Source organism: Scyliorhinus canicula, chromosome 11, assembly GCF_902713615.1.
Source record: "Scyliorhinus canicula chromosome 11, sScyCan1.1, whole genome shotgun sequence".
Lineage (NCBI taxonomy): Eukaryota > Metazoa > Chordata > Chondrichthyes > Carcharhiniformes > Scyliorhinidae > Scyliorhinus > Scyliorhinus canicula.
The window spans coordinates 88325744-88353451 of record NC_052156.1 but is presented as its reverse complement, the minus strand read 5'-3'; the positions used below and the strand labels follow the sequence as shown (position 1 = coordinate 88353451).

Sequence of the window (27708 nt, the reverse complement as noted above, 5' to 3'; positions counted from 1 at the left end):
ATTTATGATTGCACTAGTTGCAAGCAGCCTGATGAAGGCAAATCTGTACTTTTTATGTAAAGGTTGACATGTATTCATTTGTTTATTGCAATGAAAGAATATTGTAAATAATATGTCATTGAAGGAGATGAGCATTGTAGGTATTCTGTATAAATGATTAGCAATTGTTTCTGTTTAAAACTGATTAGATATCAAAAAAGAAAACTTAATACTTTGTTTATTATTATAATTATTCCCACTGTAAAGTTTCCTCACCATTCAGTGTGAATGATCATCAGTTTGGAAATACCGCCAAGAACCCTGCTTGCTCAATATTCAGAGCGTAGGTGTAAATCTGGAGATTCTGTGATCGTATTAAAATCAATTAAAATGTTAATCCACCAGTGGTATTATTTGAATATGCACTGTTGTCTAATGTTCTGGATTTAGGGATACATTTGTTTAAAAAGTTTCTCCTGGTGTGGGACTTCTGGTGGCGGTTATGAGGGAGTAGGTCACACATTTGGTGGCTCCTATCTCGGACGGCCTTTTGGACCTTTTCCCCCGACTTTTTTGAGCTTTTGAGCGCGGAACTGGAAAGAAATAGTACTCAGGCACAGGACCCATACAGAATTGTATGGACCTAAGAAGCCAGAGGGACCGTAAACAGCAGAAGAAGTGACCGAATAAGGGCACAGTGGAGGCTGTGAGAGGGACCAGCACGGCTGGCGTTCAGAGCAAGGCGCCGACAGCCCAGCCCACAATGGAACAGTTGCTGCAGACTATGCAGGAGGTCATTTTGGCTCTGAAGCGTGACAACTTGGAGTCGCTATAGAAGTCGATTGACCGGATGGAAATAAGGATAGATGATCAGGCTGAGAAGCTCCAGCAATTGGAGAAGTCAGTGGAATCATAGAATTTACAGTGCAGAAGGAGGCCATTCGGCCCATCGAGTCTGCACCAGCTCTTTTGAAAGAGCACCCCTCCACCCTATTCCCATAACCCAACACTAAGGGCAATTTTGGACACTAAGGGCAATTTTGGACACTAAGGGCAATTTAGCATGGCCAATCCACCTCACCTACACATCTTTGGACTGTGGGAGGAAACCGGAGCACCCAGAAAAAACCCACACACACACAGGGAGAACGTGCTGCCCAGTGCACACAGAAACCGTGCACAAAAATTAATCTCCTCAATGGCTTGATCCCCTCCATGTTGGGTACTTGGAACATCTGCTTCTTGCAAGGTACCCTGCAACAAATGCAATTCTGAATCATAGAATCCTATGGAATCCCTACAGTGCAGGAGGCCATTCGGCCCATCAAGTCTGCAACAGCCCTTGCTCTGATAGAGCACGTTATCTAGGTCCAAACCCCGCTTCGATCCCACCTAATCTTTGGGCAATATTAGCTTGACCAATTCATCTAACCTGCACATCTTTGGACTGTGGGAGGAAACTTGAATAACCCGGAGGAAACCCATGCAGACACAAAGAGGAAGTGCAAACTCCACGGGTCACCTGAGGTCGGAATCAAACCTGTGTTCCTGGCACTGAGGCAGCAGTGCTAACCACCGTGCCACTCATGAAAACGCACTGGAATTACAGAAAATAGTTTTAAGATCATTGCTGCTGTTATCTCTGGTGTGAAATGAGCTCCAGGAGATCAGGAAATCAGACCGAAAATCCAAAAACAAGGTTTCGCGACAATATTGACATCACTGAGATTCTAGTGTACCCATGCATGTGACTTTTCTTACTTCCAAAATGTTTATTGAATGCACTGTTTAATGCCACTTACCTCCCCTGAGTAACTGTATTTACACTTCAATATCTGCCTATATAATCTTGTGCGATTGTCATCTTCAAAGGGCATAGTTCCGCTTAACAAAATGTAGGTGACTACACCCAAAGTCCACATGTCAACAGAATTTGTGTAAGGCTTCCTCACAAGGATTTCGGGGGCAATATACTCTGGGGTGCCACAGGTAGTCTTCATGAGACATTCATCGCCTTTCTTTCGAGTGCTTGCTAAGCCAAAATCTGTGATCATAATTTTGGAGTCAGCACCTGGATGATAGTACAGCAAGTTTTCAGGTTTCAGGTGTGATGCCTAGGATATGCAAATATTTAACTCCTTCAAGAACCATTTGCAGCACCCTGGTGGCATCTCTTTCAGTAAAGGAGCCTTTGGCTATGATCCTGTGAAAAAGTTCACCTCCAGTTGCTAATTCCATCACCATATACACTCTCTCTTGAGTCTCAAATACTTCAATGAGCTGTATGACGTTGGTGTGCCTTACTCTCCTGAGGACATTGAGTTCTGATTCACACACGTCTCTTTAGTTTCAATCAATTTTATTGCATAAGGCTGTTTAATGCTTTTGTGCTCCACTCTGACCACCCGACTAAAACTTCCTCGACCGATCAGTGCCTTGATGTCATATTTTGCAGTCACTTTGGGGTCAAACTTTGCATGGTATTTGGCCACTTTATTCCGGAGGAGCAGGCTGACTTTCAAACGGTGGCGGATGTGGAGATTCGGAGATTGAGGGACCAGCAAAAAGTGCTTCTGGAAAGGCTGGAGGACCTGGACAACAGATCTCGTCGGCAGAACATGAGAATCGTGGGCCTCCCAGAGGGGCCATACGCTACCGGGTTTGTGGAGGGAATGTTTCAGAAGTTGCTGGGGAAATGAGGTGTTCCCGCGTCCGCTGGTGGTGGACTGGGCACACAGTGCAGGTGAGGCAGCCGCGACGAGGGGGTCTCCCACGAGCGATGGTGGTATGCTTTCACAGGTACCTGGATGCTTTCACAGGTACCTGGACAAGGAACGGGTGCTGCAATGGGCAAAGAGCACACAAAGCTGCACTTGGGACAATACCACCCTGCGTGTTTATCAAGATTTGAGCGCTGAGGTGGCCAGGAGGAGGGGAGGCTACAGACAGGTGAAGGAGATACTTTATAAAAACAATGTAAAATTCGGACTGCTTTTTCCGGCGTGACTGGGTTACGTATGAGGGCCATCACCACTTTTTCAAGGAACCCGAAGAGGCGATGGACTTCGTTAAGAAGCAAGGGCTGGCCCTGAGCTGAGGGCGTTTGGACTCGTGTTGGAACTTTTAAGTATATGTGGTGTCTCTCCCGTTTTTGAAAATTGCCTGTATGTTTGGGTCCGTTTTTGTCGTTTCTTTGCTTTTTTGCGTGATTTACCTGAATGTTTCCTTTTTGGGCTCTTTGATTAGTTGGCGGTGGGCTGGGGGAAAATAATAAAGAAAACAGTTAAAAGGGTTGGGCTAAGAGGGATGCTTCAGGGGAATCTTTTCTGTGTCTGTATGGGAAGGACTGAGAGTGCCTGTTACTTCTTATCTCTTTCTTTTTTTTTGTCTTTAACTTGAATTGTGCTATTGTGGGGGCTGTTTATGACTTGTATAGAGTGTTTGCTTAAGTAGGGCTGATCTGGGGAAGTGGTATGGATGGGTTGGGGGAGGGGTGACTGGGAACAATGGGTGGGAGACACGCTGGCGCCGAGGCTGGGAGCCCCAGGCTAGCTGAGTGGGGCTAGTCAGCGGGAGCCGAGGTGGGGGGTGTCCATTTATAGAACATAGAACAGTACAGCACAGAACAGGCCCTTCGGCCCTCGATGTTGTGCCGAGCAATGATCACCCTACTCAAACCCACGTATCTACCCGTAACCCAACAACCCCCCCCCCCTTAACCTTACTTTTTTTTAGGACACTACGGGCAATTTAGCATGGCCAATCCACCTAACCCGCACATCTTTGGACTGGATCTAGTTAGATTAGAGCAGGGGTTAGGTGATAGGATGGTGTTGCTGGGGGGGGGGGGGGGGGGGGGGGGGGAGAGAGTCGTTCTGCTGACGGGGATGGAAACTGGGCATGACAACAGTGAGGAGGTCATGGGTGTAGCCGATCAGGAGGCGGGCCAGGTGAAGCGAGACACATGGCTGGGGGGCTGGCCAAGGAAAGGGCATGGCTGATCGGCAAAGGAGGTAGGCGAAGTGCCCCCCCCCCAAAACCAGGCTGATCACCTGGAATGTTAGAGGGTTAAACTGGCCAATGAAGAGGGCGCGTGTGTTTGCGCATCTGCGGGTTCTGAAGGCGGACATAGTCATGCTGCAGGAGACGCACCTGAAAGTGGCACATCAGCTTAGATTAAGGAAGGGCTGGGTCAGTCAGGTCTTTCATTCAGGGTTTGATTGTAAGACACGTTAAAAGGGTTGGGTTAAGAGGGATGCTTCAGATTAATAAAAGGGTACAATTTGAGGCGGAGGGCACAGTCGTGGGTGGCAGGTTTGTTATGGTGAGGGGTAAGCTCAAAGGGGTGAGAGTTATCCTGGTCAGCGTGTCTGCCCCGAATTGGAATGATGTCGATTTTATGAGGAGGATGTTAGGGAAGATCCCTGACTTGGACTCGCGTAAGCTGATCATGGGCGGGGACTTTAATACAGTCCTGGATCCGAGCCTGGACCGGTCATGTTCAAGAATGGGCAGGTTGCCAGCGATGGCAAAGGAACTGAGCGGGTTCATGGAGCAAATGGGGGGAGCAGATCCATGGAGTTTTAGCCGGCTGACGGCAAGGGAGTTCTCGTACTACTCCCACGTCCACAAGGTGTATTCCTGAATTGACTACTTTGTTGTGAGTAGGGACCTGCTGGCCGGAATGGTGGGGGCAGAATACTCGGAAATTGCCATATCGGACCATGCTCCACACTGGGTAGACGTGCAGTTTTGTAAGAACAGCTTTCAGCGCCCACCATGGAGGCTGGAAGTTAGATTACTTGCGGACGAGGCGGTGTGTGAGAGGCTGAGGAAATGCATGCAGAATTGCCTGCAGGTGAACGATACTGGAGAAGTCTCGGCAGCAGTGCTCAGGGAGGCCCTGAAGGCAGTGGTGAGAGAGGAGGTGATTTCAATCCAGGCGTACAGGGACAGGACAGACAAGGAAGAGACGGACCGACTGATTAAGGAAATTCCACGGACGGACAGGAGTTACGCGGAATCCCTGAGGCCAGAGTTACTCAGGAAACGTCAGAGGCTGCAGGCCGAATTTGTGGTGCTGACTAGAGGCAAGGCTGTAGAGCAGCTTAGAAAGGTAAAAGGCGTGATTTATGAGCATGGGGAGAAGGCCAGTAGAATGCTTGTGCAACAACTAAGGAAGAGGGAAGCGGCTAGGGAAATAGGGAGGGTAGTGGATGGGGAGGGTAATCTAGTGGGTGACCCGGCAGGGCTGAACAAGTTCTTTAGGGACTTTTATAGGAAGCTGTACACTTCGGAACCCCCCCGGGGGCAGGGGGGGGATGAGGAGATTCCTGGACGGACTGACCTTCCCAAGAGTGGGGAGGGGGTTGGTGGACGGACTGGGGGCCCTGGTCAGGATCAAAGAGGTATTGGGGGGGGCCTGAGGTTCATGCAGTCGGACAAAGCCCCGGGGCTGGATGGGTATCCGATGGAGTTTTACAAAACATTTGCCGGGATAGTGGGGCTGGTGCTGGTCAGGGTCTTTAACGAGTCAAGAGACAGAGGGAGTTTACCCCCGACAATGTCGCAGGCCACCATCTTGCTTATTCTGAAACAAGATAAGGACCCGGAGGCCTGTGGGTCATACAGGCCAATCTCTTTGATCAACGTAGGCGGCAAGTTACTGGCCAAGATCTTGGCGACCAGAATTGAGGACTGTGTACCGGATGTAATTGTAGAGGACCAAACCGGGTTTGTAAAGGGGAGGCAGCTGGTGGCCAACCTACGAAGGCTGCTCAACGTGATTATGATGCCCCCGGAGAGTAGGGAGGTAGAGATAGTGGTAGCCATGGATGCTGAAAAGGCTTTTGACTGGGTCGAGTGGGATTATCTGTGGGAGGTACTAGGACGGTTCGGGTTCGGGGCGGGCTTCATTGACTGGGTTAGGCTATTATATCAGGCCCCGGAGGCGAGTGTAAGGACGAACAGGACGACATTGGACTACTTTAGACTGCACCGTGGGACAAGACAGGGCTGCCCTCTCTGCCCTCTGTTGTTTGCGCTGGCCATAGAGCCACTGGCAATTGCACTGAGAGCTCCTAGGGGCTGGTCCGGGGGGAATGGAACATAGGATTTCGTTATACGCAAATGATCTGCTGTTATATATATCGGACCCAATGGTGGGGATGGACAGTATTATGGAAATCATGAGGGAATTTGGCTGGTTCTCAGGATATAAATTGAACATGGCTAAGAGCGAGATGTTCGTAATTCAGGCGAGGGGGCAGGAGAGTGGGCTGAAAGGGTGCCGTTCAGGCTAGTGGGGGAGAGTTTCCAATATTTGGGGATTCAGGTGGCACGGGACTGGGGCAGGTTGCATAGGCTCAACCTGTCCCGACTGGTGGGACGAGTGAGGGAGGAGGTCCGGAGGTGGGATGCGCTCTCGCTGTCATTGGCGGGGAGGGTGCAGACTGTTAAGATGACAATTCTCCCGCTGTTCTTGTTTGTTTTGCAGTGTCTCCCCATCTTTATCCAGTGGTCCTTCTTTAAGAGGCTGAATAAAATTATTCTGGGATTTGTATGGGCAGGGAAGTCCCCGCGGGTGAAGAGGGTGATGCTTGAAAGGAACAGAGAAGAAGGGGGGCTGGTGTTACCGAACTTCAGCAACTATTACTGGGCGGCCAACATAGCGATGATAAGGAAATCGATGGTGGGTTCGGTTTGGAGTGGATGGAGGCTGCTTCGGGCAGGGGCACTGTGGTGGTATGATTTGCATAGCTGTCTGCCATTGGTGCAGAACACCGGCTCACCATTGGCCCTGGTCGGTCATGTGCCTCTCGACCGATTGGTTGAGACCAGTCATGTGACGGCTCTCCGATTGGTCGAGAGGCTGAGTTAACCACGCCTCCATACCGAGGTATAAATAGTCAGAACGCCCGGCGGTCGTCCATTTACTGTAGTCAACCGCAGGGCTAACTTCTAGCTTATTAAAGCCTAACTTTTGTACAGCAACTCGTCTCGCGTTCGATTGATGGTTCATCAATTTAATAAGCTAGATTTTTGAAGTTGGAGCTCCGGATCAAGCCCGAATGCCTCCGCATCAGCCCGCAAACTCAGAACGCTTCAGAAATTTTTCAACATTGGCTGGCATGTCTTGAAGGATACCTGGCGTCTGCAAACAGCCCACCATGGCACAGAAGCTACACATCCTCCACTCCAGCGTGGGCACGGCAGCCGACGCGATGATCAGGGAAGAGAAAGATTACAATGCGGCCATGCTTAAGCTGAATGGACAGTTTCTTAAACCAGTCAACAGAGTATTCGCCCGACATCTGCTGGCCACCAGACAACAGCTCCCCGGTGAGTCATTAGACCAATTTTACCAGGCCCTCGCTGTCCTGGGGAGGAATTGCTCCTGCCTCCAAGTTTCAGCCACGGAGCACATGGAACTGCTGATCAGAGATGCTTACGTGGCTGGGATGCAGTCCCCCGCTATCCGCCAGCGGATGCTGGAGAACGACGACCTCCGCTTAACTGAGGCACGGACTCTTTCCACCTCCCTGGAGGTCGCCAATTTAAACACCCGCGCCTATGTCCCCAGCCGCGCTGCACCACTTTGGGCCTCCTGGCACGCTTCCCCAGCGCCATCCGCCGCTCCCGACCTCCCTCAGGCCTGTGCCGCGGGACGCCCCGACAAAACCACGGGGCCCGGCTGCTATTTTTGTGGGTTCGCGAAACACCCTCGCCCGCGCTGCCCAGCCCGCTCCGCCCTCTGTAAGAGCTGCGGGAAGAAGGGCCACTTCTCCTCCGTCTGCCAGGCCAAATTGGTCGCTGCTGTACCGTGCAGCGACCGGGGATCCCCCCCTCCGGGCCCTTGCTGGCCCCTCCAGTATGCTGCGCCGATCTCTCCCCCCGGGCCCCTGCGCCCGGCCTGCGCGCCTCCCCCTCTCCTCCGGGCCCCTCCAGTGCACCGCGCAACTCTCTCCTCGCCGCCCCCGAACCCCTGCGCCTGGCCTGCGCACCTCTCTGTCCCCGCTCCCAGCCGCTCCGGTCGGCTCGCCGGCACTGCTAACTCCGCCCCCCTCAACCACGAGGGCCCCGCGGGCGCCGCCATATTGGGGCGCCGACTCCACGTGCAGGTCCTGGGCGCAACCATCCTAGGGCACCGACCCCACGTGCGGGTCCTGGGCGCCGCCATCTTGGGGCCCCGACTCCACGTGCGGGTCCTGGGCGCCGCCATCTTGGGGCCCCAACTCCACGTGCGGTTCCTGGGCGCCGCCATCTTGGGATGCCGACACAATGTGCGGATCCTGGGCACCACCTTCCGGGACTGGCACGCAAGGTTCTTCCAGCACCTACTCGGACGACGTCGACGACTATGGATCTTCTCCACGGCTCGCGGCCATTCAGCTCGACCAGTCACGTCCACGCACGCTCGCCAAAACGACAACGCTGATCCACCTCAACGGCCACGAGACGGGCTGCCTGCTGGACTCCGGGAGCACGGAAAGCTTCGTTCACCCTACTACGGTAAGACGCTGCGCGCTCCCTGTCCATCCTGTAAAACACAAAATCGGGTTAGCCTCAGGTTCGCACTCCGTCCGCATCACCGGCTGTTGCATTGCGGACCTCACGGTCCAAGGGAAGGTTTTTAAAAATTACAAACTCCTTGTCCTCCCTGACCTTTGCGCACCGGCACTCCTAGGACTGGACTTCCAGTGTAACCTGCAGAGCTTGACCTTCCAATTCGGCGGCCCTATACCCCCCTCACTGTCTGCAGCCTCGCGTCCCTCAAAGTGGACCCCCCCTCCTTGTTTGCTAATCTCACGTCCGATTGCAAACCCGTCGCGACACGGAGCAGACGGTACAGCACCCAGGACCGGTACTTCATCAGGTCCGAGGTCCAGAGGTTGCTGAAGGAAGGGGTCATCGAGGGCAGCAACAGTCCCTGGCGAGCCCAAGTGCTGGTGGTCCGGACTGGGGAGAAAAACCGGATGGTCATCGACTCTAGCCAGACCATCAACCGGTTTACTCAACTGGACGCGTATCCTCTCCCCCGTATTTCTGCCATGGTAAACGATATCGCGAAATACAAAGTCTTCTCCATTGTGGACCTTAAGTCCGCTTGCTACCAGCTCCCCCTCCGCGCATGTGACCGCAAATACACCGCGTTTGAGGCAGATGGGCGCCTCTACCACTTCCTTAGGGTTCCATTTGGTGTCAAAAATGGGGTCTCGGTCTTCCAATGGGAGATGGACCGAATGGTCGACAAGTACGGGTTACGGGCTACCTTCCCGTATCTTGATAATGTCACCATCTGCGGCCACGATCAGCAGGACCATGACGCCAATCTCCAGAAATTCCTCCAAACCGCAAAACTCCTTAACCTCACATACAATAAGGATAAGTGCGTGTTTAGCACCGACCGTCTAGCCATCCTCGGCTACGTAGTGCGTAACGGAGTGATAGGCCCCGACCCCGAATGCATGCGCCCCCTGATGGAACTCCCTCTCCCCAATACCCTCAAATCCCTTAAACGCTGTCTGGGATTCTTCGCTTACTACACCCAATGGGTTCACAATTACGCTGACAAGGCCATTCATTCATTCAAACCACGACCTTCCCGCCGTTGACAGAGGCCTGCCAGGCCTTTAGCCGCATCAAAGCGGACATCGCAAAGGCCACGATGCGCGCCATCGACGAGTCCCTCCCCTTCCAGGTCGAGAGCGACGCATCAGAAGTAGCTCTGGCGGCCACCCTGAACCAAGCGGGCAGACCCGTGGCCTTCTCCAGAACCCTCCAGGCTTCCGAACTCCGCCACCCCTCTGTGGAAAAGGAAGCCCAGGCCATAGACGAAGCGGTGCGACATTGGAGGCACTATTTGGCCGGCAGGAGGTTTACCCTCCTCACAGACCAACGGTCAGTAGCCTTCATTTTTGATAATGCACAAAGGGGCAAGATTAAGAATGACAAGATCTTACGGTGGCGGATCGAGTTGTCCACGTACAACTATGAGATCTTGTATCGTCCTGGGAAGCTCAATGAGCCTCCTGATGCCCTGTCCCGCGGTACCTGCGCCAGCGCGCAGATAGATCGCCTCCGCTCCCTCCACGCGGACCTCTGCCATCCAGGGGTGACCTGTCTCTACCATTTCATTAAGGCCCGCAACCTGCCTTTCTCCATCGCGGAAGTCAGGACAGTAACCCGTGACTGCCACATCTGCGCAGAGTGCAAACCGCACTTCTACCGCCCTGAGCGCGCACATCTCATCAAAGCATCCCGCCCCTTCAAACGTCTCAGCATTGACTTCAAGGGGCCCCTTCCCTCTAACAACCGCAACATTTACTTCCTGGCGGTAATCGACGAATACTCCCGCTTCCCCTTCGCCATTCCCTGCCCCGACATGACCACATCGACCGTCATTAAGGCCCTCCTCTCCATCTTCTCCCTGTTCGGCTACCCCGCGTACATACACAGCGATCGGGGGTCCTCATTTATGAGCGACAAGCTGCGTCAATTCCTGCTCAACAGGGGCATTGCCTCTAGCAGGACGACCAGCTATAACCCCCGGGGTAACGGACAGGTCGAGCGGGAGAATGGTACCATCTGGAAGACCATACTACTGGCCCTCCGGTCCAGAGATCTCCCTATTTCCCGATGGCAAGAGGTTATCCCCGATGCCCTACATTCTATCCGCTCACTCCTCTGTACCGCAACAAATCAGACACCTCATGAACGTCTTCTTGTTTTCCCCAGGAAGTCGTCCTCCGGATCCCCCCTCCCGACGTGGCTGGCCGCCCCCGGACCCATCTTGCGGGTGCACAAGTCCGACCCGTTGGTGGAACAAGTCCAGTTACTCCACGCTAACCCGCAGTATGCGTATGTGGAGTACCCCGACGGCCGGCAGGACACGGTCTCCCTCCAGGACCTGGCACCCGCCGGCGTGCAGCCTTCCCCCCCCCCCCCTTCACCACAGACCCCACCCCTTGTTTTTTTCCCCCCAGCGTCCCACCCTGGCCACCCCTTCCCCATCCATGGCGTCTCCACAGCAAGCTCGGGTGATTGAGACTGTTCAAGGACCATCGCTCCTGGACTCCAGGATGTCAGCGGAACCACCACCATCGGCTGAACCGACGTCACCTACTCCACTGCAGCGGTCTGCCAGAACGTCACGGGCCACGAAAAGACTGATCGAATCGATTTAAATTACAACAACTCCATGGACTTTGTTGGGACTTTGTGTACTATTGTTAATTGTCTGGGCCAGTGGGAAACCAAAAAATGTAATAAAAGAAAAGAAGAGAAAATTTTTCTCTCTCTCCCTTCTCTGGCTGCTACTCATACCACCAGTCCCCCCCCCCCCCCCCCCCCCCCCCGGCTTCTTTCTCCACAAGGGGTGAATGAGGTGGTATGATTTGCATAGATGTCTGCCATTGGTGCAGAACACCGGCTTACCATTGGCCCTGGTCGGTCATGTGCATCTCGACCGATTGGTTGAGACCAGTCATGTGACGGCTCTCCGATTGGTCGAGAGGCTGAGTTAACCACACCTCCATACCGAGGTATAAATAGTCAGAACGCCCGGCGGTCGTCCATTTACTGTAGTCGACCGCAGGGCTAACTTCTAGCTTATTAAAGCCTAACTTTTGTACAGCAACTCATCTCGTGTTCGATTGATGGTTCATCAGGCACTAGCTTAGCAGCCCTGGTCACGGCGCCTCTGCCGCTTCCGCCGGCACGGTACTCCACCAGTCCGATAGTGGTGGCCGCTCTTCGGATCTGGGACCAGTGGAGGAGGCATGTAGGGGAGGTAAGAGCATTGGTGTGGACCCCAATCTGCTGCAACCACCGATTTTTCCCCGGGGAATATGGATGGGGGTATCGACTGTGGAGGAGGGTGGGGATTGTGAGGATCGAGGATCTGTTACTGGAAGGGAGCTTTCTGAGCCTGAGAGCGCTGGAGGAGAATTTTGGGCTGGCGAGAGGAAACGACTTTAGATACTTACAGGTGCGGGATTTTGTACGCAGACTGGTGCCGCCCTTCCCACGTCTCCCGCAGAAGGGGAGGCAGGACAGGGTAGTTTCTAGGGGAGAGGGTAGAGTCTCAGATGCCGACAAGGAACTAATGGTAGCTGAGGATACGCAGACCAAAGACCTGAAGCTTAAGTGGGAAGAGGAGCTCGGGGGGGGGGGAGATGGAGGACGGTATCTGGGCAGAAGCCCTGAGCAGAGTGAACACGACCGCAACGTGCGCCAGGCTCAGCCTGATTCAGTTTAAGGTCGTGCACCGGGCCCACACGATGGTGGCCCGGATGAGCAGATTCTTCGGGCTGGAGGACAAGTGTGCTCGAAGCGCCGGAGGGCTGGCTAACCATGTACACATGTTCTGATCGTGACCTTAACTCAGGGGGTATTGGCAGGGATTCGCAGATGTCATGTCCCGGGTACTGAAAACCGGGGTGGTAATGAGCTCTGAGGTGGCAATCTTTGGGGTTTCGGAGTACCCGGGAGTCCAGGAAGAGAGAGAGAGGCCTACGTTCTGGCCTTTCCTTCCCTGGTAGCCCGGCGACGAATATTGTTAGCATGGAGGGACTCAAAGCCCCCGAGGGCTGAGATATGGCTATCAGACATGGCGAGCTTTCTTGCCTGGAGAAAGTCAAGTTCACCTTGAGAGGTTCGCTATTAGGGTTCTCCTGAAGGTGACAGCCATTTATTGACTTCTTCGCAGAGGAGTAAGCGTCAGCGGGAGGGGGGGCGAGAGTAGAGTAGAGTAGGGGGATGTTGAGGCATGTCCTTGCGTGAACAGAGCAGTGGTTTGCACTATGTTTAATTTGTGTCGTGACTTTTTTTTGTAATGTACAATGTCACTTTTTCTATATGCCTAAAACACCTCAATAAAATTGTTTGTTTAAAAAAAAGTTTCTCCTGGTGTGGCAGAGGTACGGTGTGATGGGCTGAATGTAACTTAATTCTATGTCCTGATTCTAGTGCATGATTGCCAATTCCCTATATCATTTTTTTTCAATTAGCATGTGTAAGTTGCTGGCAAGACCAGCCTCTATTGCCCATCCCTAACTGCCCATGAAAATGTAGTGGTGAACTATCGCAGTAGGTACACCCACAGTGCCGTTATTTGGGTGGGTCCAGAATTTTGACCCAGGAACATTGAAAAAACAGGAATATATTTCCAAGTTGGGATAATGTATGACTTGGAGCGGGTTTGTAGTGGCTTTCCCATGTGCCTTGCCACCCTTTTTCTTCCTGGTGGCAAAGGTCACAGATTTGGAAAGCACTGTTGAATCTGCCTCAGTGAATTGCTGCAGTGTCTTTGTCAGTTATCCGTGCAGCAGTCACAGACTGCTGGTGGTAGCAGGAATGACTGTTTAAGGAATGTTTATTCACTGGTTAAACTTCATGAATGTCGTGGAAGCTGCACTTATCCAGACGAGTGGAGAATAATCCGTTGCATTCCAGACTTTGTGACTTGGCGATGGTGGACAGGCTTTGTGAAGGTCAGGGAGTGAGTTAGGTGGAGAATATCCAGCCCTTGACCTGCTCTTGGAGCCATAATATTCGTATGGCTGGTCCATTTAAGATTCTTATTAATATGGCTCTCAGGATGCTGATGGTGGGGAATTCAGCAATGGCAATGCTGTTGAATTTAAGGGGGGTGGTTAGGGGCTTTCTTTTGTTGAAGATGGTAATTACCTTGAACTTGTGCAGCACTTGGGTTACTTGCTACTTATTACTACAAAACTGTATGTTGTCCAGCCCTGCTGCATACAGGCATGGACCGTTTTGTTATTTTTGCAGTTATGAATGGATTTGAACTCGCTGCAATCGTTAGCAAACTTCTGACAATGATGGCCAAGAATGAACAAATTCTTATTGATGTGGTGCTTTTAATGTGATAAACCACCCTGAAGTATGTCACGGAAGTATGATAAAACAAAATATGACACCCAACACATAAGGCCGGATGACCAAAAGCTTGGTCAAAGGGGTTAGTTTTGAGGAGTGTTTTTAAATGGGAGAGAGAGAGAATAAGGTCGTGGCAACAGAAGGCACAACCGCCAGCCATGAGTGTTCTAAAATTGGGTATGATCAGGAAGCTGGAAATAAATGAGCACAACTATTTCCAGAGGGCTGAGGGGCTGGAGGATGTTACAGTTTAGAAAGAGTGAGGCCATGGAGTGATTTGAAAGGAAAGATTTGAATTTTAAAATCATGTTGTTTTACCAGGAGCCAATGTAGGTCATTGAGCAGGGGGATGATAGGTTAACTGGGCTTGGTGCAAATTAAGTCACAGGCAGCAGAGTTTTGGATGAAGTTTATGCAGTACAGAATTTAGAAGACCAGTGAAGTGCATTGGAATAATCAAGTCTAGAAGTAACATAATGGTTGCATTGAGTTCAAATCCATTTGAGGGGCAGCATGTAGCTGAAAAATGGGGCGCGACATGGTTCGATCCTTGGGGACAGCAGTGGTAACTGTCCAGGAATAGGAAGACGAAGAAAACAATTGTAAGAATGGAACTTTCTGGGAGCAGTCCCATCCAGCCGCATAATAGGAACCGCATAATAGTTGATGTAATCAACTGTGTCGAAGGCTGCACACAGGATGAGGAGGGAAAAATTACCATTGTTGTCACATTAGATGTCTTTTGTAACTTTGATAAGAGCTGTTTTGCTTCTCCAAATTCTCATAAAGGAGTTGCTTTAAACGTAAGTTAGTATTGATATATTATCAAATGATAGGTTTATGATTGCTTGGAGCTTTGTTTGATTTGAGTTCCTTTTTAATTTTGATTTCATTAAAGGTTGGTTTTACTTAGCCAGCTGACTATTTGAGAATAAAACATCTGTCGTTTGTTGTATTAATACTGTATTAAAAATGCAATTATCAATCCTTTGGTTCATCCAATCTGTATCCTAAAGTATGGGTTATTATGCAGGGAGTTCCATTAGCTTTGAAAAATCAGGTCAGCAGCAGTTGTGTGAGGCCGTGACGAGGGCCAAGCATGGGAAGCCGAGGGCGGCAGCAAAGCGGACCCCCCCATGCCAGCAACAGGCGCCTGAGGCTCTGAAGTGAGGGAGAGACGACCATGATTAGGACCAAGTGGAGGTAAGACAGCAGAGCACACTGAGGACGCCAGAGGCGAGGCAGTAGGCAGATCGAGGCCCTCAGGCAAGTAAGAAAAGGAGGGCGTGTGCCGGGAGGTAGTGTGTTTGTGTGAGGGGATTACAGGGAGGGATAGTTTGTTGCAGGCGAATGAAGAGTGAGTGTTGTTTGAAATCCATGATCAGAATCATGGTACTTTTAAAGATGAATCCCATTTTTGAGAGCTAGAACCTTTTAAAAGCATGGGATTGACTGTGTGAACGCCTATTCTTTCAAACCCTATTAGTTGCCTAAGATCAAGATCAATTTCTTCAGCGACACGATCAATCTGGCAGTTTAAGCACAGATAAATGGAGGCGAGGGAAGAGGACAAAGCTAAACCAAAAGACAGTTTGTCATTTTAAAAAGCTAGAAATATTAAACAGTATGGGCGAGGGAACCACTAAAGTTTCTGATGACTTGCCAATTTTCTGCAGGTACCATAGCGACTCAAATGTTGAACAGATGGACTCTGAAATGACAACAGAATAACAAGATATTGTTGATTTTGTTGAAGTGAGGAAGAAACCTACCATGAAGACATTTCCTTACGGCCAAAATATGTTTCACTGTATATGATAGAATATTTCATACAAACTAAACTGGAAAACATAGGTAATATAGAAAATCTAAAAATTTGAGGTTGGAGGCCTTTAGAAGTCTTCATCAGTCGCATTTTCTGAGGATGAAGAGAAATGGGATGATGGAAATTAGAAATTAGTTGATTTTTGTTTTGAAATCTTTAGAGCAATAAGTCTACTTACGTTTGTAATTATTCCCTGACCCTAATAAAGGGAAACAAGCATTCGTTGACGGGCACTCTAATTTTCGAAATATTGGATGAGATATTGCTGATCGTGAAACTTCCAAAGCTCATATTAATGCTATTTGTGTGTTCGGTCAAATATGTAAATTACCTGATTGTGTTATCGGCTCAGTTAGAAAATGTGTTCTTATTGGAGGAAAATGCTGAGATATGTTGTTGCCATTGTTAAACTGCTTTCTTCTTTGGGACTACCTCTAAGAGGACATGATTAATCTTCATTGTCAAATCAAAAAGATAAATTCTTAGCCTGCTTTGATATCTCAGTGAATTTGACGAGCCTCTCAGAACATTTGAAAAATTATTAATATTGTGGGTCAGGGAAGACCAACCGTTTAACGCACCAAACCTACGAGAATGGCAGCGTGGTTCAGAAACCAATTCACAAATGAAGTAAAAAATGCTCATCGGGCAGCACGGTGGCGCAGTGGGTTAGCCCTGTTGCCTCATGGCGCCGAGGTCCCAAGTTTGATCCTGGCTCTGGGTTACTGTCTGTGTGGAGTTTGTACATTCTCCCCGTGTTTGCGTGGGTTTCGCCCCCACAACCCAAAGATGTGCAGGCTAGGTGGCTTAGCCACGCTAAATTGCCCCTTAATTGGAAAAAATGAATTGGGTACACTAAATTTATAAAAAATAAAAAAAATGCTCAATACTGTTCCTTTAATATTTGATTCAAAACCAGATGTGTGTCATGTCGACCAGTTACATTAAGTTAAGATATGTGACCAGTGATTGTGAAGTTGAAGAGCAATTTCTTTGTTTTGCCCAGGTACAATTCAACACTTCTGAGTGTCTGACTACAACTGTTGTGGCAATCATTGCAAATTTAGGTTTGGACATCAAAAGTTGCCGTGGGCAGCGCTTCAAGAATTCTGCAAATATGGCAGGAAAATATTTAGGTCCAAAAGCAAAACTGAACAATGCAAGTCCTTGTGCATTATTCATCCCATGTTCCAATCACTCCTTCAATTTAATCTGCAATGCTGCAGTTGAATCCAATGAGGGAGCTGTACATTCTTTTGACTTTTGTTCAAAACATGTGTGCATTTTTTTCTGGTTTTCACCCATCGGTGGAGTATGTTGCAATCACGCTCAGAGCAGGCAAATGAAAAACATTTGACAGTCAAAAGAATTTGTGACTCCAGATCATGGTTTGTGCAGATGCTTGGCTGGATTCTCCGATTTTGAGACTGTGCTGACACCGGCGTGGAAACAGTGGTGTTTTACGACAGCAAAAACGGCGCAACAGCTGCACCGACCGTTGCCACATGGTACGCAACTGGTTCCAAGCAAAAGGGAGCAGGATTCACCGGGTTCATGATTGCCACACATGAGACTCGCACGCTGTAGCCGTACTTAACAATCCTTCCCCCCCCCAACACACACCGTCCCACTCAAGATGGCTGCCAGGAGAGCAGCGCCACTGTTCAGGGACGCTGAGCTCTACATCCTCCTGGACGCATTGGAGGAGAGAAGGATGACCCTGTACCCCGGCCTGGAAGGAAGGCCACCAGGTGCCGCTGCTTGCTGTGCCTGGGTGTAGGTGGCAGAGGCGGTCAACGCCATCGGCAACGTAGCCCGGACTGGCCAGCAGTGCCGGGTCAGACTGCACAACTTCCTCAGGGCGACCAGTAGAGTCAGCTGCACACCAAACGCCCCCCCCCCCCCCATCCCAGGAGAAAGACCCGCATAACCGCTGGGAGTGGGAGATGTCCGGAGGGGGACCACCGGCTCCTCGCTGTGTCCGAGAAGTGGGCATGGACATGGTTGGCGGGCTGGAGGAAAGGGTGGTCACCGAGGTGGAGGTCGACAGTGGGCGAGCAAGTGAGACCCCCTGCTTAGTTGCGGATCCCCATGATACATGTGTGCCCCCACACCCCCGACACCTGTTGTACCGTCTAAACCACAGTGTGTGTCTGACCCATATACAGTGAACAAATGACCACAAGTTGTTCAGTACAGTGATAGTTTATTACAGCACACAGTCAACACGCACATAGAAGTTGCACTCTAAACTAACACTCAAGAACGACCCTAACTTCAAGTCCAGTTGACTGGCACATACAGAACACACATGGCCTTATCTGTAATCCATCGTCTGGCAGTGCTGGATGTCTGTCGTTGTTCACCTGTGTCCCCGGCTTTGGTCCCTCTGTGGATGGTGTGGATGTTCCTCTCCTTGGCTGGTGAAGGTATCACTGCTTCTGCCGTCGGTGGTCGAGAGAATGAATGGCGGAGCAGACTCGAGGGTTCGAACGGCCCCCTCCTGCGTTCAACCGCTATGTCCCGAGGCACCATCTGACCTGCAGCCTTTGAACATTTGCAAGCTGCAATTCGTCCGTGTCCATGTGGTGCCCACTGTCTTTGCGGGCGGCCATTGCATAAGCCACAGATCCCCCTCCTGATCCTTTAAGGCGAAGCGTAGTGAATCATACACTCGGGCCAATACATGCCCTGCATCCCAGTCACCTGCCCGTCATGTAGGACCCTAACGCTACATGCTCAACTCCCTAATACAGAATACACGAATAGCAAAGACAAATATACATATAAACAGCGGACCTAATCCGGTCAGAGAAATGGAAGTGTCCACACTGTAAAGGATACAATTGGCAGTCTAATGCAGAGGTGGGACAATATCGAAAACCTTACACAGAAGTGGAGGAATACTGGTCGGTACAAACTGCAGAACATACAGACGATAGTGCAGATTAATATTAACAGACGGGCTTTAAGAATTTAAAGTTCTACAAAGGTCAAGACGACCTGGATACTTAGTGCAAAACCAGAATCAGTCCCTGGGGATCATTGGTCTGGCTGGATTAAATGGGCCCATGCAGTAAACATGAGTCCCATGTCCTGGCGCTCCGTGATCAATGCTGTCCACCTATGGAATTGGACCGTGAGGATGTTGAGGTAGATCAAGGTAAACAGGAGCAGCATGTTTGCCAGGTGGGGGCGGAGTCGAACAATGGGGTGCCGCCGAAGGTCATTGTCCCGATCTCAGGGATTGTCCCACCAAGTTCTGGCTATATCTTCTGCATCTGCCGGGAGACATCCTGGGCTTCTGTCTCCGGGCATCCTGGGGGACCAAGCATAGTTTCTGTTATTATCGCACGCCTAATGTTTGCGTTCATTCTATCATACTGCCACCATCTGTGCCCCCCCCCCCACCACATTTAATCCAAACATGTTTGAACCCAGCACAGCCTTCTCTTAGCTGAGGCGTGGAGTGGTCGGAACCTGTATTTGACCACCCCCTTGTTTACTGGTTGAGGTCTGGCTTAACCAGCCGAACTCCAGGGTGGCCAGCTGTATACAGTTTCGCCCCAGGACCACAGAGGTCAGACTTGAGGGGGGGGGGGGTAAATAGTACGGTAGCCTGATTCCCTCACAGCAGCAATCATCGTAGGGTTGCTAAACGTAAATAGCATGTGGGGTCGGTCAGAGGGACCTCTGTGGAAGAGTAAAGAAGAAGATGAGTTGTGACCGGAATCACTGAATATTTTTTTCATCCCACAACCAAACGCTGGGATGTGGGGCAACGGCTCTATTCTGAGAACTGCCCAAGTGTTTGGTGCTGTCAGTAACCATTCCAGGTAGTGGGGATCGGAGGGAAGGAGGGGTTAGTGATGAGAGGGGTGCGAATGATCCGTGGTGGGCGAAGAATGTGTGGGGTCCCTGAGTAGGGCGGGGAAAATGCCGTTCCTCCACTATCCGAGTGTGTATTCCTAGGAAGTGGCTACTCCCTAGGTCTGGATAGACTGGTGGGTCAGAACCAGCAAGGACAAATATGGCAATATGTTGGGTGTCCAAGGACAGATGACAGGACGAGGGTGTGTGATTGGTGAGGGACCACCACCTATTCTGTGGAAAGTGTTGTGGTGTTGTGATACCTATGCACTGGGGAGTGTGAGTGGTTGTGGAGTGGTTGTGTTGCAGGTGGGAACTGCTTCGTGAAGTTGTCATTGATAACCAGTACACCCTTGCATCCATCTCTGCATGGTGGGGATGGAATCAATCCAGGGCGTGTCCTATATGTCCCCTCCTGACGTCACCGTCAGGAATATTCTGGGCGCAAATGAGGCAGTCCTCAATGTAGTGAGTGACATCCTCCTTTAGTTCCAGGCACCAACAGAATGGTGATCCGTTGTGGTCTCTGTGCCTGGTGTCCGTCATGGGATTGGTAGATGAGCTAGTTTTGGTCCTGGTAGGGACCGGATCATTTCCGCCCTTTAAACAAATCCATTTTGTATGGTCAGCCCGTCATCCCATGTTTCGTTGGGGGCTGGTATATCGCCGTTCAGGATCTGTTCTAGGGAATCCTCTGTGCGTTGGGACTGAGCTAGGTTGGCCACGTTTGTCTTGGAGACATCAATCGCATTCATCGGCTCACTTCCGGGTGGCTGCCAGAGATGTCCGTTATGGGCACTGGCCCTGGCTAAGGCGTCGGCCGTGCAGTTGCTGGGTGGGGCGTGCGGGAATGGCTCATCATCTCAGTGATGCCGTAGGTGCAGCCAGTGGCTACCTATAGTTCGGCGGATGTCTCCCATGTGCTTTGCTCATGTCTTCCCATCAAGTGTGCCTGCCGCCCCGGGGCCTGTCTCAGTGCCTGATTAGGTCTGACCACATGCGCCAACCACTCCCTTTGATATATCTCTGTACTACCCTCTCCCACATGGGACACCTCTCTGCTCCTGTCTTCCGCGCCTCTACATCCCTACCCATTGTCCGAGCTGCCATATTGACGTTCGGGAACAAGGGGGTTGAGGGCCGATTGGACAGCGGGTACGGCTTGTGGCTGTGTTTTGGCCCGAATCCCTCAGAGGCTGTGCGCAAATCTGCCGGGTTGACCCTATCTTCTCTTATTAGGTACGGATGCAGTTAGTGCACATTTCCAAATTCCGGTGATTTGTCCAGTGCGTAGTTCACACCTATGGATTATGTTTGATCTGTGAATAATCCTCAAGGATAGAGACCGTTATATTCCGTTTAGACAAACTTGGGATACGGGCCGTTATATGGGTCGATTGCCTACCTAAGCCGGGCTCAGGAGGACTTTCCAAGACTGTCTTGTGGGAATTCTCGGACCAACAATTGTAACTCCCAGCCGAATAGTACCATGGGTCGCCAGGTTTGTTGTACCTTCTGAGCCACAGTGTGACTGCAACTTGTACACGATGGGCAAATGACCACAGAAGCTGCATGCAATAAAACTGGTTCAATACACACAGAGGATATTAGTCAGTCACACACACGTGCAGGTTGGACTCTAAACTCACACACAAGAAAGACCAACTTAACTTCCAGGTTACTGGCATGTGCAGAGCAGATATGGCCTCATCCGGAATCCGACGTCTGGCCTTGCTGGATGTCTTGCTGGTCATCGGTGTCCCAGGCTCTGGTTCCTCTGTGGATGGCGTGGATGTTCCTCTCCCTTGGCTGGTGCAGGTATCACCGTTGTTGTCGTCGGTGGTCGAGAGAGCGGGTGGTGGGCTACACAGCACCTTTTTATCCCTTGCAGGTTTTGCGTGCTTTTGGGCGGTCCCAGATAGATGTCTAATAGATCGATCAGGGCTCGATCAACCTGATCGATCTCAACCAATTGGTGGTGGATGTTATATTACTCCTTTGGATAGTAATGTTATATTGCTTTGTGCAATATATGTTACTCGTTTGCTTCTTGCCAGGATGATCTTTAACTCTATGTTGATTAACACTCGTAGTCTTCCAATTAGAGCAAATACTTTATTGAGTAACGTCGACAAATTAACTGTGAGTTTGTTCTCCAATGCTTAAACTAGATGTTACATGAAAAAGGTTAAATAAGAAATACTTACGATTAGCTACACCTGCGCTGAGTTGTCTTTGTCTACCTGTGGTCACTTAGTCGCTGTCCTTGCAAAGAAGTGGATCTTGGCTTTGGTGTGCCTTTTATATCCATCTCTAGTGCTGCTCTCTAGTGATTACTTGGTTATTATATCTGCACATGAACCCATTGTGTACATACAGATATGCAGATCACTACAGTGGACACCTCGATGGCGGAGCGCGTCCCAGTCGGCAATGGCCATTAGTGTCCGAGGCACGTAGGCCTTCCTAAATAAGGAAACTGACTCCACCACGTCTGCTACATATTGTTGCTTTCTACCTGGAGCCCCTGCAAGGTCCGGGCTACAGCCCTTGTATGTTTGCGAGCTGCAGCCTGCCTGTGTCCCTGTGTTGACCAATTTCCCATCGATCTGTGTGGGCGGCCATTTTGGATGCCCTCATCCTCACCCCCAACCCCCTCACTCCTGGCCTGTTATCCACTGGTGCCCCTGATCCTGGCACCCATCCCTGCTGCCAGGGACACCGTTGGCTGGCATTGCCCTCACTGGCGGCTGCTGTGGGTGTGGCCCTTGGTGGTCCCGTGGTGGGTGTGTGGTAAACCACTGTTAGTATATTATATGTATTGTGGTTAACTGTTACTGTACTACATGTATTATGGTAAACCACTGCTTGATGGCTCCGCCTCCCCATGGGCTCGGTATAAAGGTGGTTGTCCTCCGGCCCTGCCTCATTTCCGTATTGGAGGCCAGGAGGCTTTCTGTTTAGCTTGTTAAAGCCTCTGTTTTGTTCACTACACGTCTTGTGTTCATTGATGGCACATCAGGGTGGCTGCCGGTTGGGTGGGTATGGTGCCGAGGGGGAGGTTGGCGCACCTTTACGGCTGGTGCCACTGTGTAGAACCAGGGGCTGGGTGGGTGGGCGGTCAGTGGGTGTTGAGCAGGATGGTGGTCGGTGCCTGGGTACTGTCCTAGACTCGTGAAGGGGGACACCCCGACTGCTCGGCCTGACACCCACTCCCCTCCCCCGGTCCTGGCAGCCCCCCCTGCCCCCGCCGCAGACGGCACAGCCCGTGTCCGGGCCTGCAGACTGTGGTCACTCCACGCCATTTTCTTCTGCCACTCTCTCGCTCAGCAGCCAGGATGCCAGGTTCACTATTTTTGAGACCACAAGTGAACTACGCTTTTGAGAACTCGGCCCATTGGAGACGCTGAATCGCGGAGGCGCTGCAGCATCGGGCGTCAGGCCCGCTAATGAGATGCCTACTGTACATTCAGGCAGCGGGGAAACGGGCAGGTAGAGAGGGACGGTATGGAGGGCCGTCCAACTGCCGTCCTCCCTGACGCGCTCCATTCCATTCGGTCACTACTGTGCACCGCAACGAACAGTACACCCCATGAACGTGTTTTTGCCTTCCCTAGGAAGTCTACATCCGGGGTGTCGCTCCCGACTTGGCTCACGGCTCCGGGCCCAGTCCTTCTCCGTAGGCATGTCCGGCACCACAAGGTGGAACCCCTGGTGGACAAAGTACGCCTTCTCCACGCCAACCCTCAGTATGCTTGATGTACCATCAATTGGACGCGAGACACGATGAAGGTCCAAACTTAGGCTTTAATCAGCTAGATGTTAGCCCGGTGGTTGACGACAGTAAAAGGCCGACCACCGGGAACTCTGGGTACTTATATCCTGCCTCGGAGGCGGGGTCTACTTGCCTCTCGACCAATTGGTGAGCAGTCACATGACTAGTCCCTGCCAATCAGCCGAGAGGCACATGACCAGCCAGAGCCAATGGGAAACCAGTGCTCTGCACCAATGGCAGTGCTCCTATTCATACCACCACAATGCCTACGTGGAGTTCCCCGACGGCCGCCAGGACACAGTCTCGCTCCGGTACCTGGCTCCCTCAGGTGCCGATCCCATGCCCACGCCCCTTTTTCCCCCCGCACCACCCTCCTTTTCCCCGGCGCCCCCGTATTCGTCCCCACCAGGTCCATCCCTCGTCCCCCTGCCCACACTGGAGGACACGGAAGATTTCGGCTCGCTCTCGGAGTCACCCCGCCAGCAGCCAGCACCGACACCGCCAGCACCTGCACCATCGTTGCCATCACCGCCTGGGCCGACGTCGCCACCACAGCTACGCCGATCACAGCAGAACGTTCGACCGCCGATTCGGCTCAACCTGTAACCCGCTAACTGGATGGACTCTTGGTTTTCTTTGTTTGAACCCTTTTTAAAAAATCATCCGTTGTATTATAGTTACATGTCACCCCCGCCAGACTCATTTTTTACAGTGGGTGAATGTGGTGATAACCACTGTAGATAAGCATACTTGCAGTAGGGGGATGTATGGCTGTAGCTGTAATACAAGTTCCTCCGGTATGCCCTTGCCAGCTACCTCCGCCCACAGGGAGCTTGAGTATAAATATGCGTGTGAGTCACGCAGACCCTAGTCTACAGTTGCAGCCAGAGGAATAGCATCACATAGCAATAAAGCCTCGATTGTACATGTCTCTCGACTTTGAGTGCAATTGTTAGCGCCACACAGATCTAAAGAAAACATTGTTAGACATAGCTGCATCAAATTCAGAAAAAACGCATGTGAAAGCTAAAGCATGAACAGAGATGTTTGAAAATTACGATATTGCTATTTTTACTGTTTTTTGAAACTGTTTACTTCAAAGAATTAATGTTGCCTCCAAATCGCTGCAAAATATTGAAACAAAATTTGCTGAAAGCTGCACAGTTGTTAGCCTCAGTTAAAACTTTTGTCATGGACATTTGAAATTACTATAGCTCGGTGGAAGCTGAGGCACTAATATTAACAAAAAATGTAGGTTCCTATGACATGTCTCGTCAGAAGCATGAAGTTTCTTTCCAAGAAACTGAAATTGGTTCTAAAGGGAAAGCGAAGACCATCGTTGAGATTGGCAATGTTATTTGTGACTCAATAATGGTGCAATTGCAAAATAAAAATGAAACTACGAAGAAACTTAATTTATTTTGTGTGTTTTTGACAGAGGTTTGGATGAAAATTTCAAAAGCCACTGTAGTAAGAAATTTAGTGTATGCTACACATCAAAGCTGAAGTATATATCGATAATTATGAGCTCTGTGCTTTGAGATCACGAGTTAATTTATAAAGACTTGTATGTGACAGTTTTCAGGGAACCGTTCCAGATGAAAACCATTCTGAACATTTAAAAAATACCCGTCACAAATGCTTCCGGTGATCACACTTTTTCTGTATTGAAAAGTATTAAATATTATCTGTGAAGAATGATGAGTCAGGAACATTTGACAAGTTCAGCAATATTGAAAGTGCCTCTTTACAAGATATTATCTACGATGATATGATTGATTTTTGGAAAGAAAAAGTATAGATAAAAAGCTTTCTAAACCAACAAGGTTGAAGCAAGACAATCTTAAAAATCTGTCCCTTTTTCATATTCTCTTGTTCAAATTATGTTTTTCAAAATGGACCATTTCTGGGCTGGTTGTAGCTGGTCATATGCTGGTAGTTCTAATCACCATCGCTCTTGAGACCGGCCTTCAGAAAGTCTCTTCAGCACAAAGAACGGAATGCTGCAGACAGAGCCACTGATATTGGACTTGGACTCATTGGACATTCCTCTCATGCACATTTATGGCAATAACTTTTTTGATCTTGAGAGCAGAAGTTAATTTTTATTTTTGAAACTGAATGAGACTCTGAAATATACTGAATGGCAGTTGATTGGAACATTTGCTTCTGCACTGGTTCATTCTGAACAAATCCTAATGTGATGCATGAATCTTTAAAAGAGTTGCTAGCCAATATTTTTACTAGCTGTGCAGGTCTGCGCTGCAGTGATGTGATCGGCTGATTTTTTCCCCCCCATCTGGTTGCTCATCGGCAAGTTCCATGTTTGCGCTAGCCCCAAAACTTGCACCGCAATAATCACCATCTTTACCATCATTCTGGCAAGAGGTAAGCTTGGATTTCAGCACAGCAGTTATTCAAAAAGGCATGTTTTTCCAAGTGAAGAAGCAGTGACCAATTTGAATATTTTTGTGTATTTCCGCCTTTGCTTTCGGTGGGGCGAGGGTGGAAGGACTGAGTTGGGTGGAAGGGAGGGTGGCAGAAATTAAGGTGAGCACAGGAGCCCACTAACTGTAAATCTGCCTCTACATATGGTGCAGTATTTCAACTTGTACATTTTTGCGGCAAAGAATATCAAGATGAGAAATATCCCCTAACTCGAGATTTAACATTGTATCCTCTGGGAAATCGTGACTCACTTAAAGTGGATTCACTTAAAGGAACAATTTTCAGGAATGCAACCACAACATATACTGAGGACTTGCTGTACTTAAAATGAGTTATAGAAAACTAAATACCAGGACCTGACTCTCAGATTCCCCGTTTGAAAAAATTAATAATATATAAAGTCTTTGGTATTTGTGCTACTTCAACCATCGAAAGAAGGAAAGCCTAAAAGCATAAATACCAAAACAAATGGACCACCTCATAAAGGAGACGGTGGTGCAGTGTTATTGTTGCTGGACTGGACTAGTAATCCAGAGACCTGGGTAATGCTCTGGGCCTGGGTTCGAATCCCACCACGGCCGATGTTGGAATTCAAGCTCAGTAAAATATCTGGAATTAATGATGACCATGGAGCCATTATAAACTGTCGTTAAAAACCCAACTGGTTCACTGATGTCCATTAGGAAAGCAAACCTGCAGTCCTTACCTGGAAATGTGGTTAGCTCTTAAATGGCCTAGCAAGCCACTCAGTTGTATTCAACAGTGACAAAGAAAACAAGAAGGAATGAAACTGAACAGACCACCTGGCATCGACCTAGGCATTGGAAACAAACCCAGCCCTGTTGACCCTTCAAATTCCTCACTAATATCTGGGGGCTTGTGCCAAAATTGGAAGAGCTGCCCCACAGACTAGTTAAGCAGCAGCCTGACAAAGGGCGGGATTCTCTGTTTCTGAGACTAAGTGTTGACGCAATGCAGAATTTATGGACTTTCACAACAGAAAAACTGCCGGTGCACCGGCACCGATTCCGCTACTGCTAAGGGGCTGGCACCACGTGGAACACAATTGATTCTAATGAGAAAAGTGCCGGAATCACCTGTTTTACGATTCAAACTCAAAGGCTGACGAACTGCCGCCACATCTACACATGCCAAAAGATGGCAGTAAGGAGAGCGGTCCCCAGTTTCGCGGACGGAGAGCTCGAGACCCTCTTAGATGCTGTAAGGAGAGAGAAGGGTGATCCTGTACCCCGGCCTGGGAAGAAGTCTGCCAGCCTCTGCCGTTCGTCATGTCAGAGGTCATGTGTGCCATGGGCAACACCGTCCAGATGGACCAGCAGTGCCGGAAAAATCTGCACAACCTCAGGGCGGCCAGGGTGACTGGGCAGCACTATGGCCCGGCACCACCCCTCCTCCCACACACCCGTAACCGGACATTCCCACCCTGCACCACATACCGGTCCCCATACCAGTGCCCAGGTCACTGAGGCCACCTGCTACCCACCCCCAAGGTTGCATGCGTCGCGGACGTTTTCTGTTTTTCTCGCGCGCTCTCTCTCGCTCTCACTCTCGCTCTCTCACTGCACGAAAGGGTCAAGTTAAGTACTGTATGGATTCTCCTGTGCAGCTCTCTCCAGCAGATTCAGATGTGAGATCCAGGCCAGGAGGTACTCTTCCTATTTGGGTATCTGGCCCTCTTATTCTTGTAACAGTACTCTTGCCTTGCTTGCCAGCAGCTAGAAAATGGAAGAAGGTCTCCTCCCATGATTTTGGCCCAAAACACACTTGATGTCATGTGTACGGGGTGTGTGACCTGCTCACTGCTGCCACTTATGGCCGGAAGACTGCATGCAGCCTCATTTCTTTCTCTTTTAAAAAAGGCAGCACAGGCCACCATTCTCAATTATAA

The 27708-nt window shown here is 50.2% G+C and overlaps 1 protein-coding gene and 1 pseudogene across 1 annotated transcript in view; one reads left to right on the top strand and one right to left on the bottom strand.

Annotated features, from left to right (window-relative positions):
• The window catches only part of dock3 (dedicator of cytokinesis 3), a 1304448-nt gene that overhangs the window by 13855 nt on the left and 1262885 nt on the right, over positions 1-27708 (top strand).
• On the bottom strand, positions 275-14219 carry LOC119973612 (annotated as a pseudogene).